This window comes from Engraulis encrasicolus, unplaced genomic scaffold, assembly GCF_034702125.1.
Source record: "Engraulis encrasicolus isolate BLACKSEA-1 unplaced genomic scaffold, IST_EnEncr_1.0 scaffold_213_np1212, whole genome shotgun sequence".
In the NCBI taxonomy this organism is placed as follows: Eukaryota; Metazoa; Chordata; class Actinopteri; order Clupeiformes; family Engraulidae; genus Engraulis; species Engraulis encrasicolus.
Window position 1 is genome coordinate 4,399 of NW_026945497.1, and position 13,925 is coordinate 18,323.

Consider the following 13,925-nt stretch of genomic DNA (forward strand, 5'->3'; position numbering starts at 1 on the left):
AACACCGCCGGAGGTCTGGAAGAGCTAGCAGTTTGCTCTGAACAATTTGCCGACAAGGACTGAAGGATGCGGCAACACAATCGGAGCAGCGAATACGGATACAGTCGAGTGGAACACAGAATATTGTAAGTGTTTTGTTTTTTAACATTGTATTGCTTGGTCTGACAGTGGCAACCACCAAAAATAATCCACCACCATGGCTACATTAGCCGAACACAACCTGAATGTTGATACAATTCACCGGTTATTACAAAATCGGTGCCCTACAGAGACTTGCAAATATAGACGTAACTGATTGAATGACATGAAAAGTGAGCTAACGCTATCACAATGTAACTTAGTTGTGGTGGGTTTTGTTAGTGCTTGTCTAACAGTTTGTTTTTGTGGTGGAGTCTGAAGGCAAGCTCCTCGCGTTATAAGCCCAGTGCTTGTCTGTTTATGTTTTGTCCACGGAGTCGTCACTGGAAGAAGGGTTCTAATTGCCGTTTCAAGCTAGGGTATTACATCGAATACGGATACAGTGGAGTGAATCACAGAGTATTGTTCACCACTCCAGCTATCCTTTTCATATAATGACCAAACAGCAGGCAGCGCGGACATAATTCTTCTATAGGCCTACAGTAGTCTAGGTTTGTGAGGCAGTGCCCACTAGATTGTTCGGTTTATTTTATGGTTTATTATGATTTACTTTATTTATGTGAAAACCACAGATCTACTGTAGTGGGAGCCATACCATTGAACAGAATTGTATGATGTTCATTCTAGCTAGAACTATTAGATAATGTTTGGACTCCTGGTAGGGGGTGGGGCATCGGTAGGGCCATCCTGAATGTGAATTGATTGAGTACAGGTGGCAGGTGAGGCGTAAAGAGTTAATTCTGCATGTTTATGTAAATAAGTAATATAATCCGCTAACCTATCTGAACCATCAATTTCTGAACAGGTCAGTTTGATGAAGAACACCAGGACCTGCTCGAAGCAGAGGACGCCTATACGGAGGGTCCTCTTCATTCAACCCCCCAGAAACAGACATCTGTGAAACTGGCTCCCACATGGACCAAGCCACTGGTACGCTGAAGTATATTCAAGGTTGATAGAGGGCATAGTAATTGAACTGTGGCCTGTATTTACTTGATCTTTCTTGTGTGTAGGAGAGGGCGTCTTCATCCACCACCATGGCCACCCATAGTCCAAGAAGTCTTCACTATGAGGTGAGTGGCCTATTTTAGCTGCATCTGAACTGGATAGACTGATGTGACGGGTCAACTTGGCATATTTACACACTATTATGGCCTTTAGCGGTACAGTCGCCAGTGATTATCCTGACGTTTGTATTTTTGAAACAAACAAAAACAAGTACAGATCATAATCAATATGTTATCTTCCTAGCCACGATATTAATTCATATTTTTTATTCTCATTCCTGTACACCAGGATCCACACCTCACTGGAGCTACTGCGATGGACAAGTGCCACCTGCCATTGTTGTTGGACGCAAGCATGACCTCTGAGACCGGTACCATTCATGCATATAACAAATAATAAATAAGTTAACTTATTATTATGAGCAGATACTATACACAGAAACTCTTTACTCTTCCACATCATGGTAAACCACACTGTGTATTGTGTTACAGATTATTCATGGTAGACCATTGTACAAAAAAGAGGGTGGGGGCTGGGGGTTAATGGCCAAAGGCCTCAGTGAACATATGTGATTTTAGTACCTTTTCCATCAAAACCAATCTGGGCCGTGGCATAGGCAGACTGTTTCAGAACATGTGGACAGAAATACAGAAAGCCCTGTGACCTATCGTGCCATGCATGTGCCTCTACTCTTATGTTGTCAGGAGCTGCTCAGGTGATGGATGTCCGTCTTGCCCCACATCGCTGGGGTCCACCGCTGGGAGGACGTTGGCATCGAATACAAGTGCTTCCACCAAGAGCTGTCTGCAAAGACGACTTGACCCCTCCGACAGACCATCGCATATGCTCGTACCTCAACTGCCTGTCAATATTGCAATAGTACAGAAGCCTAGCAAAGAGGAGGCTGAGAAGTCACAGAACTCAAGGTTTCGTGGTCCACCAAAAAAAGAATAACTCTGTTGCAGCAGTCATAAAAACAGGGTTAGATGTGGTGTGGGGGACACATCAGTTGTGTTACTTTGAATCACACATTGTTTTGCAACCAATTGTATTATTATTGCACTTGTTTTTTTATTTTTGTAAATAAATATCACTTGTGCCATTGACATGGTAGTTTGTTTTCTGGTGCATCACGATTTCTGAAAGTTGTAAGTATTGCGGAGTGTAGAAAATGCATGTACATTCTTTTAGTCTATTGTCGTATTGTGGGCAATCTGTTTTACATACTGCCACAATTGTATTTATTGATCGATGTAACACTTCAATTAGATTTAAACCAATCTTACAGCCCTCACGTTTTCCTGGAGACATGCCATTACACCAGGGGACATGGAGTCCTGTAAAATTAGCTTTGCAGGTCACTGACAAGAATTTGCCTGTCCAAATGGTAAGAAACACACTCCACAAATTTGTAGGTTATGAAGGCCCAATGTTCAAATGCACATCAGCGGCTTGTCAAGCTAATTTCGCAGTGCTCCGCTTGTGCCTCCTGGTATAAAGGAAATGCCGACCCTGCATGTAAGTAGTAAACCCTCATGTGACTCTTGCACACCTTGGGTCTTTCTCAAAACCTAGGACAGTGTCCTCTAAGTGTATCAGCCTAATTAGTCACACCCAGTGATTGGATATTCTGTAGAGTTCACCAAAAAGTATCATATCACTGGGCGTGACTAATTAGGCTGATACACTTGGAAGGACTGTCCTAGGTTTTGAGAAAGACCCCTTGTGTACAGGGATGTCTCCTGGGATCCCCGTGCTGATCGAGTGAGAGTGTAAAGAGCATACATGTTGCATGAAAACAGAATCCACTCAATAGGGTAAAGAATAACAGTATAACTTTAATATTTACATATGTCTATTGATAGATAACTGTTATATACAGTTGCACCACTTTTGCAAGTGTGTTAGGCGCTGGTGGTTGATTATCAACCTATATGTCCTACATAGCCTCTTGTACTTCTTGGAAGCCCACATAATCATCAGAAGACGGATACAGCCCTCTGATAGACCTGACCACACATGATGGTAATGGTCTCCGCTGTTCTCTGCCCAAGGTTTCGCCCTGCAGGCCCAACTCCAACACGATGCGGTAGCAAACCAACCTCTTCTGACTGAGAAAATAGAGATGTGTTGTATAATCAGTTAAAAAAACACATAGGAATATGATAGCATTATTGGGGGTTTTCAGAGATTATCATGCAGAACAAGAATCCTATAGTAACCTTATTTGGGGATATTTTACTATAGCTCTAAAACAAAGAATATCACAGGAAGTTTTGATAATGTTTTGTAGTATCATTACAAAATAGGCTTCTAATCAAATTCCAATACGAATGAATTCTCATAGTGCCATATCATCACAGAAATCACGGAGTAGGCCTATACAATAGTCTTGGTGCTTTTTCGGAAGGGACATTATTGGGCCAGTCAACCATTCAAATTTCAGTTTGGCTGGTAGAAAAGTAAAGACCAATTTATTAGGGTAGCCACTTGACCCGCCATCTGAGTGAATGTTTACTCGCCCTTTTGGCAGGCGATAGAAGTTACTTAGACCCCAGATTATGAGAATGGTTTCAAAGCACTTACTCTGAGGACAGCTGGCCATCAGGTCCACTCGGTGTCGGTCGTTTCTTCCAGTTTACTTTCCCTTCGGAAGAAAAACTCCACGACAGCTGGGTGACCACCACTGCTACAAACGCCTGTTCCTGGCTGACAGCTTCTCTCTCCCGGGCTCTTTGGACCAGCTGCTCCGGTGAAAACACTGGCTCAAATAAATACGGCTCTGGCCAGTCTTCAACGTCTATACTCAGAGTCCATTGTTGCTCCACGTTCTCCACTTGTTGCCGCAACCTCGCAAACAACATTTTCTTGGCATGATTGTTTGTTCACCACCAACACTAAAATGTCACTGTCCCTGGATGCTCATTGCTATCAGCTGGCTAGGGTGTACGGCCAGGTTGGTTGTATTGACGGAAGTGAGTGGCTCACGAGGAGGCTTTGGGGAGGGGAGGGGAGGGGGAGGGGGAAAGGGGGGAACTAGGAGTGAAGATATTAATGCGTCGAAGTCGAAGTGCTCCAAATGTATTACTACGCCTTTCATTACAGTGCCATTTCTTTATCTAGTAGGAAATCGCCAGGTTTCATTTTGTGCAACAACTTTGTGATCGGTTTACTAGTCATGCAGGGGAGATTTAATAGGGAACACATGGAAGGATTTGGTCACTTCTAACTTAAGGCACCTTTTGCGTCCATCCACAAAGCTGAGCCAAGCTAATGCTAACGAGTTTGCGCAGCGCGCGCTGCTGACTGGGGGCGCGTCCGAAGACTAGGCAGGTCCAGAGGAACTCATCTCAGGTCAGAGAAGAACATACTTTATTATTGAAACACGGTGGACTGTTCCTTTAAAATAGAACTTATTGCATGACAAGTCTGTGAGTTAAAAATTACACTTCAGATGGATCCTTCCAATTAAAACTACCTGACGTTCATTCATACTGGATAAAAACACACATATCCACCCTGCTCTATTCAGCTCGGGCACCCCCTGGTGACAGGCCGCGCACCCCCAGGGGTGCACGCACCACAGTTTGGGAAACCCTGCTCTAAGTCAAGTTTATGCTTGCTTGCTTGCTTTATTCTCTTGTGCAGGGCGGTAAAAATAGACAATGGATCTCCTCCTAGGCCTTTCCAGATAGAGACACCGTTCAAACACTAAAACGACCGGCTCGGCTTGGAGATCATTTGTTCTGCTATAGCGTGTCCGTGTCTCTTGTCGTTTTTCCGCTTTTTGGCGATTTTGTGCAAGTTTGGGTCCCCATTGAAAACAATGGTAGAACCTTCATGAACCAAGGTTCCGCCACTCTAAAGATCAGAGTGTAGGAGGCTTTTTCGTTCATAAAACAACACTTTCACCTAGAAGTTTAGTTGACGCATTGTTAGCGAGCTCTATGGGATGTCTCCAAATTGTCAAAGTTTTATCTCCCAACTCCCATTACTTTTTAAATGGCAGGTGTGTAAAAACGACAGGGCTTTTACATTGGTTTTCCCATTGAGGCTTGAAGGGCCTTTTTCAAGAGGTCAGCGCATGTCCCACAAGAGGTCTATTTGTGACTGAACCGTTTAACCTATAAACTTCATTCAGAGACTGTAAGAGAGATCACACGTATGACTCCGATCAGTAACCAGGACACGTGCCAATTCCTTTTAGTTTTTTAGCAACATCAAGCTAAAGACAAAAAAACTGTTTCTGATTCTGCCCTCTGCCTTACAGCACCATACTAACTGCCATTCAGTCAATCAGAACAGGTGCAGCCAATATAGGGTTCCATCTCAACTGTCACTTTCTCTCAACATTCTATCCTTAACGAGCAACTGCTCTGTAGTTCTAGAAGTCTATTGTTCAGCTCTTCAATGCAATGTAATATTGTCTTGCTGTAATGCTTTTCACAGGCAGCTGCTTGGCCCAATGGTAATAGTCCTGCAATATGGAGGTTGGGAGCTTGAATCCCACTCGGACTCATGTTGATTTTCAAAATTATATCATATGCAGTGTTCCTTATCCAGTTTAAAAAATACCATGTATGTCATTTAGTATCAATGACAAAGGTGCTGGATTAGAGATATGGAGGTTGGGAGTTCGAATCCCACTCGAACCCATGTTGATTTTCAAAATTATATATGCAGTGTTCCTTAGCCAACTTCAAATACCATGTATGTCATTTAGTATCAATGGCAAAGGTCCTGGATTACAGATATGGAGGTTGTGAGTTCGAATCCCACTCGGACCCATGTTGATTTTCAAAATTATATTATATGCAGTGTTCCTTAGCCAACTTAAAATACCATGTATGTCATTTAGTATATCCCCAAAACGCAGAGCTACAACACTTTCAAGATGGCTGAATCCAAGATGGCTGAATTGTTTGGCCCATAACTTCTGACTGGGTGGATGGATTTCTTTCCAACATTTCTTTCAGCTTTGTTTTCTCAATAGTACTTCTCTGCCCCAAAAGGCAAGCCCGCTTCCAGCATTTTCTGTGAGAATGCAATCTATCCTTATCCTCTGCATTTCCTATGTGTTCAATCCAATTGTCTAACTACAAAGTTATTGCCTACAGTATTCAAAATTTCAATTCCTTTAATGCAAACATTTGAACTGCAAATTTCATACATGAACTACACAAATAGTGAAATGAAATGTCTTTTGTTTGTTATACAAAAAATAATGTTAATTAAAATGACAGACTGCTATTCTGTATAAAATTCTATTTTACCAGAATACTTTTCATCATATTGAAACACACACACACATACTGTAGCATCCTCAACATAAACATTAGGTAAAATGAGTTCAACATAAAATTGGTATTACTTTCCATAAATATCATGGCTGAAGTGTTGGAATGTGCTGTGATCTTGCTTTGTTCTGACTCAAACTTTTAAATGTAAAAAATGTAAACAAACAAAATATGCATACTCAACATAAACATAAGGTAGAATAACATCCACATACTGTAATACTGACGTTACTTTTTCCAGTAAATGTCCTTGATCTTGTAAATTCCGTAGCCTACATGACTAAGAAGTATCCACGCTTTCATCCATTGGCTGTTCTCGCATAATAAGCCTTTCAGTCGTGTGCTGAGAAGGCTGCTGCGCCCAGCAGCCTTGTACAGCTTCATGATGCTTATTGATATGTCACCTCCACAGTCGCCTTCAAGTAGGCTCTCCACAAGAGCATCTCATATATATATTTTGATTAAACATGGTGCACAGCTGACGGATCAGGTGTGACACTAAAGCGATGGTTCAGGGTAGATTCACCCTAATGCCATTTGAACCGTGACATCCATCCAGTAGTCCACCCAAAGTGTTTTCTGGATTGGGCGAAAATTAGCAGAGTTACCGAGTTATTGTATGGCTATTCCGAATAGCTTGGCTTAAGTGCTATTGGGCATTCACATACATCTCCAGACCTACCTCAGAAAAAATATGGTCTCTATTCACCAAACTAAGCATTTGGAAGTTTGGAAATAGTGCTGGAGTTTATTATTATCAACTCAAGCTGAATAGATTCTGTCCTGCTAAAGCTTTGCCATCAGGGACAGAGGCAGGATCAACATCAGGGACATAGACTGAGTCACCATCAGACAAGGAGGCAGCTTCAGCACCATGGCAGAAAACTACTCCGAACCATCACTTTAAATGCCCCGAGCATGGCCATATCTTGTTCAAGGACAAAACCAATACTTTTCTGTAAAACCTCTGAAGGTTAATAGGGAGCTCCATGACACATGGGTTTTTCAGCACCAGGGGCAGAGGCATCATCAACATCAGAGACAGAGACAGGGTCACCATCAGGGACAGAGGCAGGGTCACCATCAGGAACAGAGGCAGGATCAACATCTGGAGTAGAGACAGGGTCACCATCAGGAACAGAGGCAGGGTCACCATCAGGGGCAGAAGCAGGGTTACCATCAGGGACCGAGGCAGGGTCACCTTCAGGGACAGGGGCAGGATCAACATCAGAGACATAGGCAGAGTCACCATCAGACAAGGAGGCAGCTTCAGCTAAGGCCAAGACCTTTAGGTCTGAATACGTCGAACCGGACCGAACTGTTTGATATACCCACAAAAACTGAAAAGGGACTTATGCTTCCTATGAGGACTCTTGTGCTTCCTGTGAGGACTCTTTTCAGTGTGTTCTATTTTTATTTTCAAGCAAAATAGTAAAATGGCCCCTGCTGGAAAACAGTCCCCTCTATTATAATGAATCTATTCTCTTAATCCACTTCAATCGCAAATGTAAACTAGACTGCCTGTGCAGTCGCCTTCGACTGCTTAAGGTATATTCCCGAAACGCAACGCTTCCAGTCCCCCATCATTCTAACCACTCCCGTCCACCTTTTCATAAACGTATATGATAAATACAAAATAGTAGCCCCTTAATGCGCGCCGTACCTCCAGTGGCACGCTGTAATAGTCATTGAAATGTAACTACCATAGCACTACAATACTATGACAAAACACAGGCCCTTTAGTAATGCACCACAACTTGGTCATTACCATACTGGTAACAACAAATTTATAAAGCCGCGTCTTAAGGGGTTAAAGAAATATATTTAATATCTATACATAGATCAATGAGGTGCATAGGCTTAAAACCAAATGACTATTGTGAAAATGAAGCAAAAAATGGGGCAAATGGTAACACTGTTTTAATGGTTCACTATTACAGTGAATATACCACATTAGGTACAGTGTAATAACCATTGTAACAATATTTAATACCATGTAATACCAGTGTAACACCATGTACCAATTTTGTACTATATCATGTATTTTTGTACAAGTGGTATTACATGGTATTGTATATTGTTACACTGGTATTACACTAGTATTACATGGTATTAAATATTGTACATTGGTTATTACACTGTACCTGGTAATGCATATTGTTACACTGGTATTACACTAGTATTACATGGTATTAAATATTGTTACACTGTACCTAAATAATATGGTAGATTCACTGAAATGGTGAACTGTTAAAATAAGGTAGTACCGGGCAAATCAATCCACCCAGTCAGAAGTTATGGGCCAAATAAAAATTCCGCCATTTTGAAACTGTTGACCTCCAAACTCAAATCAGTTCATGAACCTACCCTAGAGCATTAACACACCAAATCTGGGACAAATCCGTCCGACTGGTCAGAAGTTATGAGCCAAACAAAAATTTGGCCGTCTTGAATTCAGCCATCTTGAAAGTGTTGGCCTCCAAATTCGAATAAGTTCATGAACCTACCCTAGAGGATTAACACACCAAATCTGGGAGAAATCCATCCACCCAGTCAGAAGTTACGGGCCAAACAAAAATTCGGCCATCTTGAATTCAGCCATCTTGAAAGTGTTGACCTCCAAACTTGAATCAGTACATGAACCTGCCCTAGAGCCCAAAAAATCTGGGACAAATCCAAACATCCGTTCAAAAGTTATCGCGTTAACACGAAAGACCTTACGCGGCGGCGCCGGACGCGGATGCGGCGGCGCCGGACGCGGATGCGGCGGCGGCGCACGCAAAACCATTACATTCCCGACGCTCCGCGTTTCGGGAATATAATTACCTCCACCAAGGAGGTAATGTTTTCGGTCGCGTTGGTTTGTCTGTCTGTTTTTCTGTCTATTTGTCAGCAGCATAACTCAAAAACTCAACATTTTTGGACAAAACTTTGTGGGTTTGCTGATAATGACCCAAGGAAGAAGTGATTAAATTCTGGGGGTGATCCGGATCACGAACCGGAACCAGGACTTTTTTAAAGATACTGTCAGGAGGATAGCTCAAAAACGAATCAAGTGATTTGGACGGAACTTTGTGGAGCTATTAGTAATGACCCAAGGAACAAGTGATTAAATTCTGGTGGTGATCCGGATCACGAACCGGAACCAGGACTTTTCAAAAGATTCTTCACTATCTAGACGCCCCCTAGTGACCAGAAATTGAATTGCGAGAACAGCACTAAAACAAGGCAGAAAGATTTAGGGTGTAACATGGTCAAATGTGTCAAGCAGCATCCTTGGCGGAAGTCTGTGCTCTCTGAGTGCTTCTAGTTACATTTTATTTACTGAATAAAATTTAGATAGTTAACAATTTAGTATTATTAGCATGGTTAGCAATACCTGTCAACCAACTTTAGCTAATGTTAACTTAAAACACTTGGCTACACATTTACCATTGTTGCTATTTGACGCTATTGGCTTTTTTATGTTTCAAATGGGCCCAAATGATTACATTACTGGCAGTTATTACGTTATGGGCATCGTTATTACATTATCAACGCTTTTTTTTAGAGTAAGGCCCATAATGTAATAACCTGCCCATAACGTAATAACTTATTACGTTATGGGCAGAACGTTATTACGTTATGGGTAAGGAATTTTTATTACGTTATGGGCAAGTTATTACGTTATGGGTTTTATTACGCCCAAATTATTACGTTATGGGCAGTTATTACGTTATGGGCAGTTATTACGTTTTGGGTTCTTACACATCCTGATGAACAAAGAGGGAGGAAACAAGTCATCAGTGTAGAAATCAATGGCGTTTTTATTATTATTTGGCTATACAAAGGCTGAAGCATCAGTTCAATCATTTCTTTGCTCTAATACATATGGAAGACACCTTTTCACAGCTACAATGTCCAGAAAAAGTTTCAGAGAAATTTTGAGTGTGCATACGGTTATATGTTTGAGACATGGTTTTGTCTATGTAAATTACCATATTCTCTGATCTTGTGATTTCATGAACCCAGAAATGTTGAGTACCCTGACGTTTTATTGCAGAAATATCATCTATGGGTCTAATGAATAGAATTTAGCTTGGTTTCCCAAAGTTTCACTTTGAACAATTCCCATAATTAGCATAAATATGTATACTGTATGATTATGGTAAGACTATTACAAGTGAATAGGCTAAAAAATGTAAATGATAGATATCAGCATTAAACTTTTTCAGTTGATCACTGATGATGAGAGAAGAAAAAAATGTATTGGATGTTTTTTGTATTTTGATGTTTACATATGCATATGTAAGTTTGACTAATTATTAGCAAAACAATATAATGTTCAAATTCACATTTCTTTTGCTTTAGATGAGGGACAAGTATGTGCAAGATGTAAATAAATTTGAATGAACCTCAAAAAATAATTTATATAGTGGTATTTCTAAACTCCTTGGGGTCAGATTAGTTGCAAAAACAGGCCGGTCACTTGAGGGTTAACTACCAGGCATTTTGTGGTAAAAGCATGAAAATTGGTACACAGCTATTTCTAGAAATGGAGGCATAAAAAAGATCAGAATTTTCAAGATGGCTGCCAAATCAAATATGTGTGAAATCAGCACACATACAGTGGTGCTCATATGTTTACATACCCCAGCAGAATATACGCTTTCTCTGCGATTTCTCACAAAATATGACGGATTATACAAAACCTTTTTTTTCACTCATTGCTAGTGACTGGCTTAAGATATTTATTAGCAATATTCTGTGTTTACTCTTTCAAAAGCATGATCACAACCCAAACTACCCAAATGACCCTGTTCAAAAGTTTACATACCCTAGTTTCTGATGCTGAATATGGCCCTGTTTAACATCAAGGACCGCTCTAAATTGTTTGTGGTAGTTGTGGATAAGGCTCTCAATGTTCTCAGATGACAAAACAGCACATTCTTCCTGGCAGAATGGTTGTTTCCTATAATATCTTTGGGTGTCTTGCTGGAACCTCACATTTGAGGTTTCCCCTAAGTGGTTCAATGATGTTGAGATCAGGAGAGTGAGATGGTCGCTCAAAAACCTTCATTTTATTCTTTCTGAAGCTAATGATGGGTTGATTTGGCTTTCTGTGTCGAAATATTACCTCTGGCCCAGGCATAGTTCACCATCTTTCGGTACTAATGCGCACGCTCTTGCTCCACCTCCCCGAACAAGCGGGCAAGACGGGCCGGTGGTGTGCTTGATGCCGGGGTCCCGGGATCACACCTGGGCACGGCGTGCGCCGGCCTTCACCTTCATTGCGCCGTGGGGTTTGTCAGGCGTTAGACTCCTTGGTCCTTGTGGAAGCGGCCGCAACATAGCCTAATATTGTATATAGTTAGTTGTCGTGTTCACCGTAGGGATGCAAATTATCGATGAATTCATTAATCGTTAGTTGATAGCCTAATCCAGGGGTGTCAAACTCAAATTCACAGTGGGCCAAAATTAAGAGCTGAGAGTATGTCGCGGGCCAAACTTAGCGTTTATTTAATAACCAATGTTTTTTATTGAATTAAAACTGTATACACACAAGAAAAAAAAATAGAATGCAGGCATAAAAATTGTAAATAACATTTCGCATAGATACGTGCTTCCGAACATTGACAGCGTCTGAGCAGCTTGCTGACGGAGTCGCGGCATTGTCTGGGGGAGGAAACGTGGGAATTCTGCGGCACCCACAGTGTCGTATTTTGACTTCAGCGCATCACTGCATTGGAGCTCAATCAGTTCCATTTGGATGCTGGTTGGTGCGCTTTCGATGTCGACGGCAAATGGATTGTTGAGCAATTGAAATCTGAATTGCTGGGCTTCGAAGTCGGCAAATCTGCGAGTAAACTCGGCGCTGAGCAAGGTGAGTTTTTCAGCAAACTGTGTCAGGGCGGCACGAGAGATTTTGTCTTTCATGACTTAGCAGCTGTCCCTCCCACAGGCGCAACTTGGTCCTGAAAGCCTTGACAGCAGCGTACATGTCTGTGATGACGTGTCCACGCCCCTGAAGCTGCAGGTTGAGCTCATCCAGGTGTTTCAGGTTGTCACACAGAAATGCCAGCTCACAGAGAAACTTTTTGTCCCTGAGGTCTGTGGTGTCTTTTCCTTCGCTTTCCAAAAACTGGCAGATTTCTACGCGCAGCTCAAAAACTTTCCCTCGACTCAGCCATCTCACGTCCGTGTGGTACGGCACGTCCGTGTGTTCGGAGCCAGTTTCATCGAGGAAGGACTTGAATTGGCGGTGATTCAGTCCTTTGGCCCTTATGAGGTTCACCACGCTGGTCACAGTGCTCAACACATGTCCCATTTTCATGCTTTTTCCGCACAATGATGCAGTAGTACACAGTGAGATCAGATGCTGCGCGTTCCTGCATCTTTTCCCGGATCCTGCCCACCAATCCACTTCTCTGCCCGCACATCGCTGGCGCACCATCTGTAGTCAGTGACACGAGTTTCTCCCAAGGCAGCCCCATTTCATCAACACACTTGGCCACCTCCTCAAAAATGTCCTTCCGCGTGGTTGTCCCGTGCATAGACTTTAATCCCAAAAGTTCCTCCGTAACACAGACGAAGATTGACAGCTGGGCAGTGTCACTGGTGTCGCTGCTCTCATCTACAGCCAGGGAGTATGCAACGAAATCTTTGCCCTTCTCCACAAGCTGCTCTTGCAGGTTGGAGGCAAGTGCACATGTTCGCTCAGCTACTGTGTTTCTGCTGAGGCTAAAGTTTTGAAATGCTTGTTTTTTTTCTGGTCACACGAGATTGCACACTTTCACCATGCAACTTTTAATGAACTCTCCCTCAGAAAATGGCCGTGCTGTTTGGGCGATATCTTGCGCAATAGTAATACTGGCTTTTTACAGCAGCATCACTTTGACTTGGCTTGGGTAAACATAGTCTGCCTTGATAGCAGACTTGCTTTCAATTCTCCCACCTTCTGTAGCTTGAGCTTCGCATCCAGATCTTTGTATTTGTCTTCATGTTTCGTTTCGTAGTGCCGTTTTATGTTGTACTCTTTAGTGACAGCTACGGTGAATCCACATACCAAGCAAACGGGTTTGTCCTTGAATAATATGAACATATAATCGTTTTCCCACCTATCTTGAAAGCTCCGATTATCTATCTTTCGCTTCGCCATTTTCGTTGATAGTTTCTCTGGTTGCATGGATACATATTCTGTTTATGAACAGAAAGGCGGCATTAACGATGCAACGCATTTTGGGATTTTAATTGTTATCGGTGTATGATACACTGTATGCAACTTGCAGGGGCGGAGTGGCCCACCTTTTCCCACCGGGAGAATTTTCCCCTTGGCGGCCCTATAAAATAAAATAAATAAATAAAAAAAACAAAGCGAACAACATGGTTTCCTAACCAAAAAGACAAAAGCCACGAAATCTACAGTCGTACTACATGTGGACATTAGTGTTGTCAAAATATCAACCTGAAAGGAGAATTGTAGCCTACACCTTGATGAAATGC

At 42.1% G+C, this 13,925-nt stretch overlaps 1 pseudogene; it reads right to left on the minus strand.

The window, feature by feature from the left end:
* Positions 1-10,965: 10,965 nt before the first annotated feature.
* On the minus strand, positions 10,966-13,581 carry LOC134442694 (general transcription factor II-I repeat domain-containing protein 2-like; annotated as a pseudogene).
* Positions 13,582-13,925: the final 344 nt, after the last annotated feature.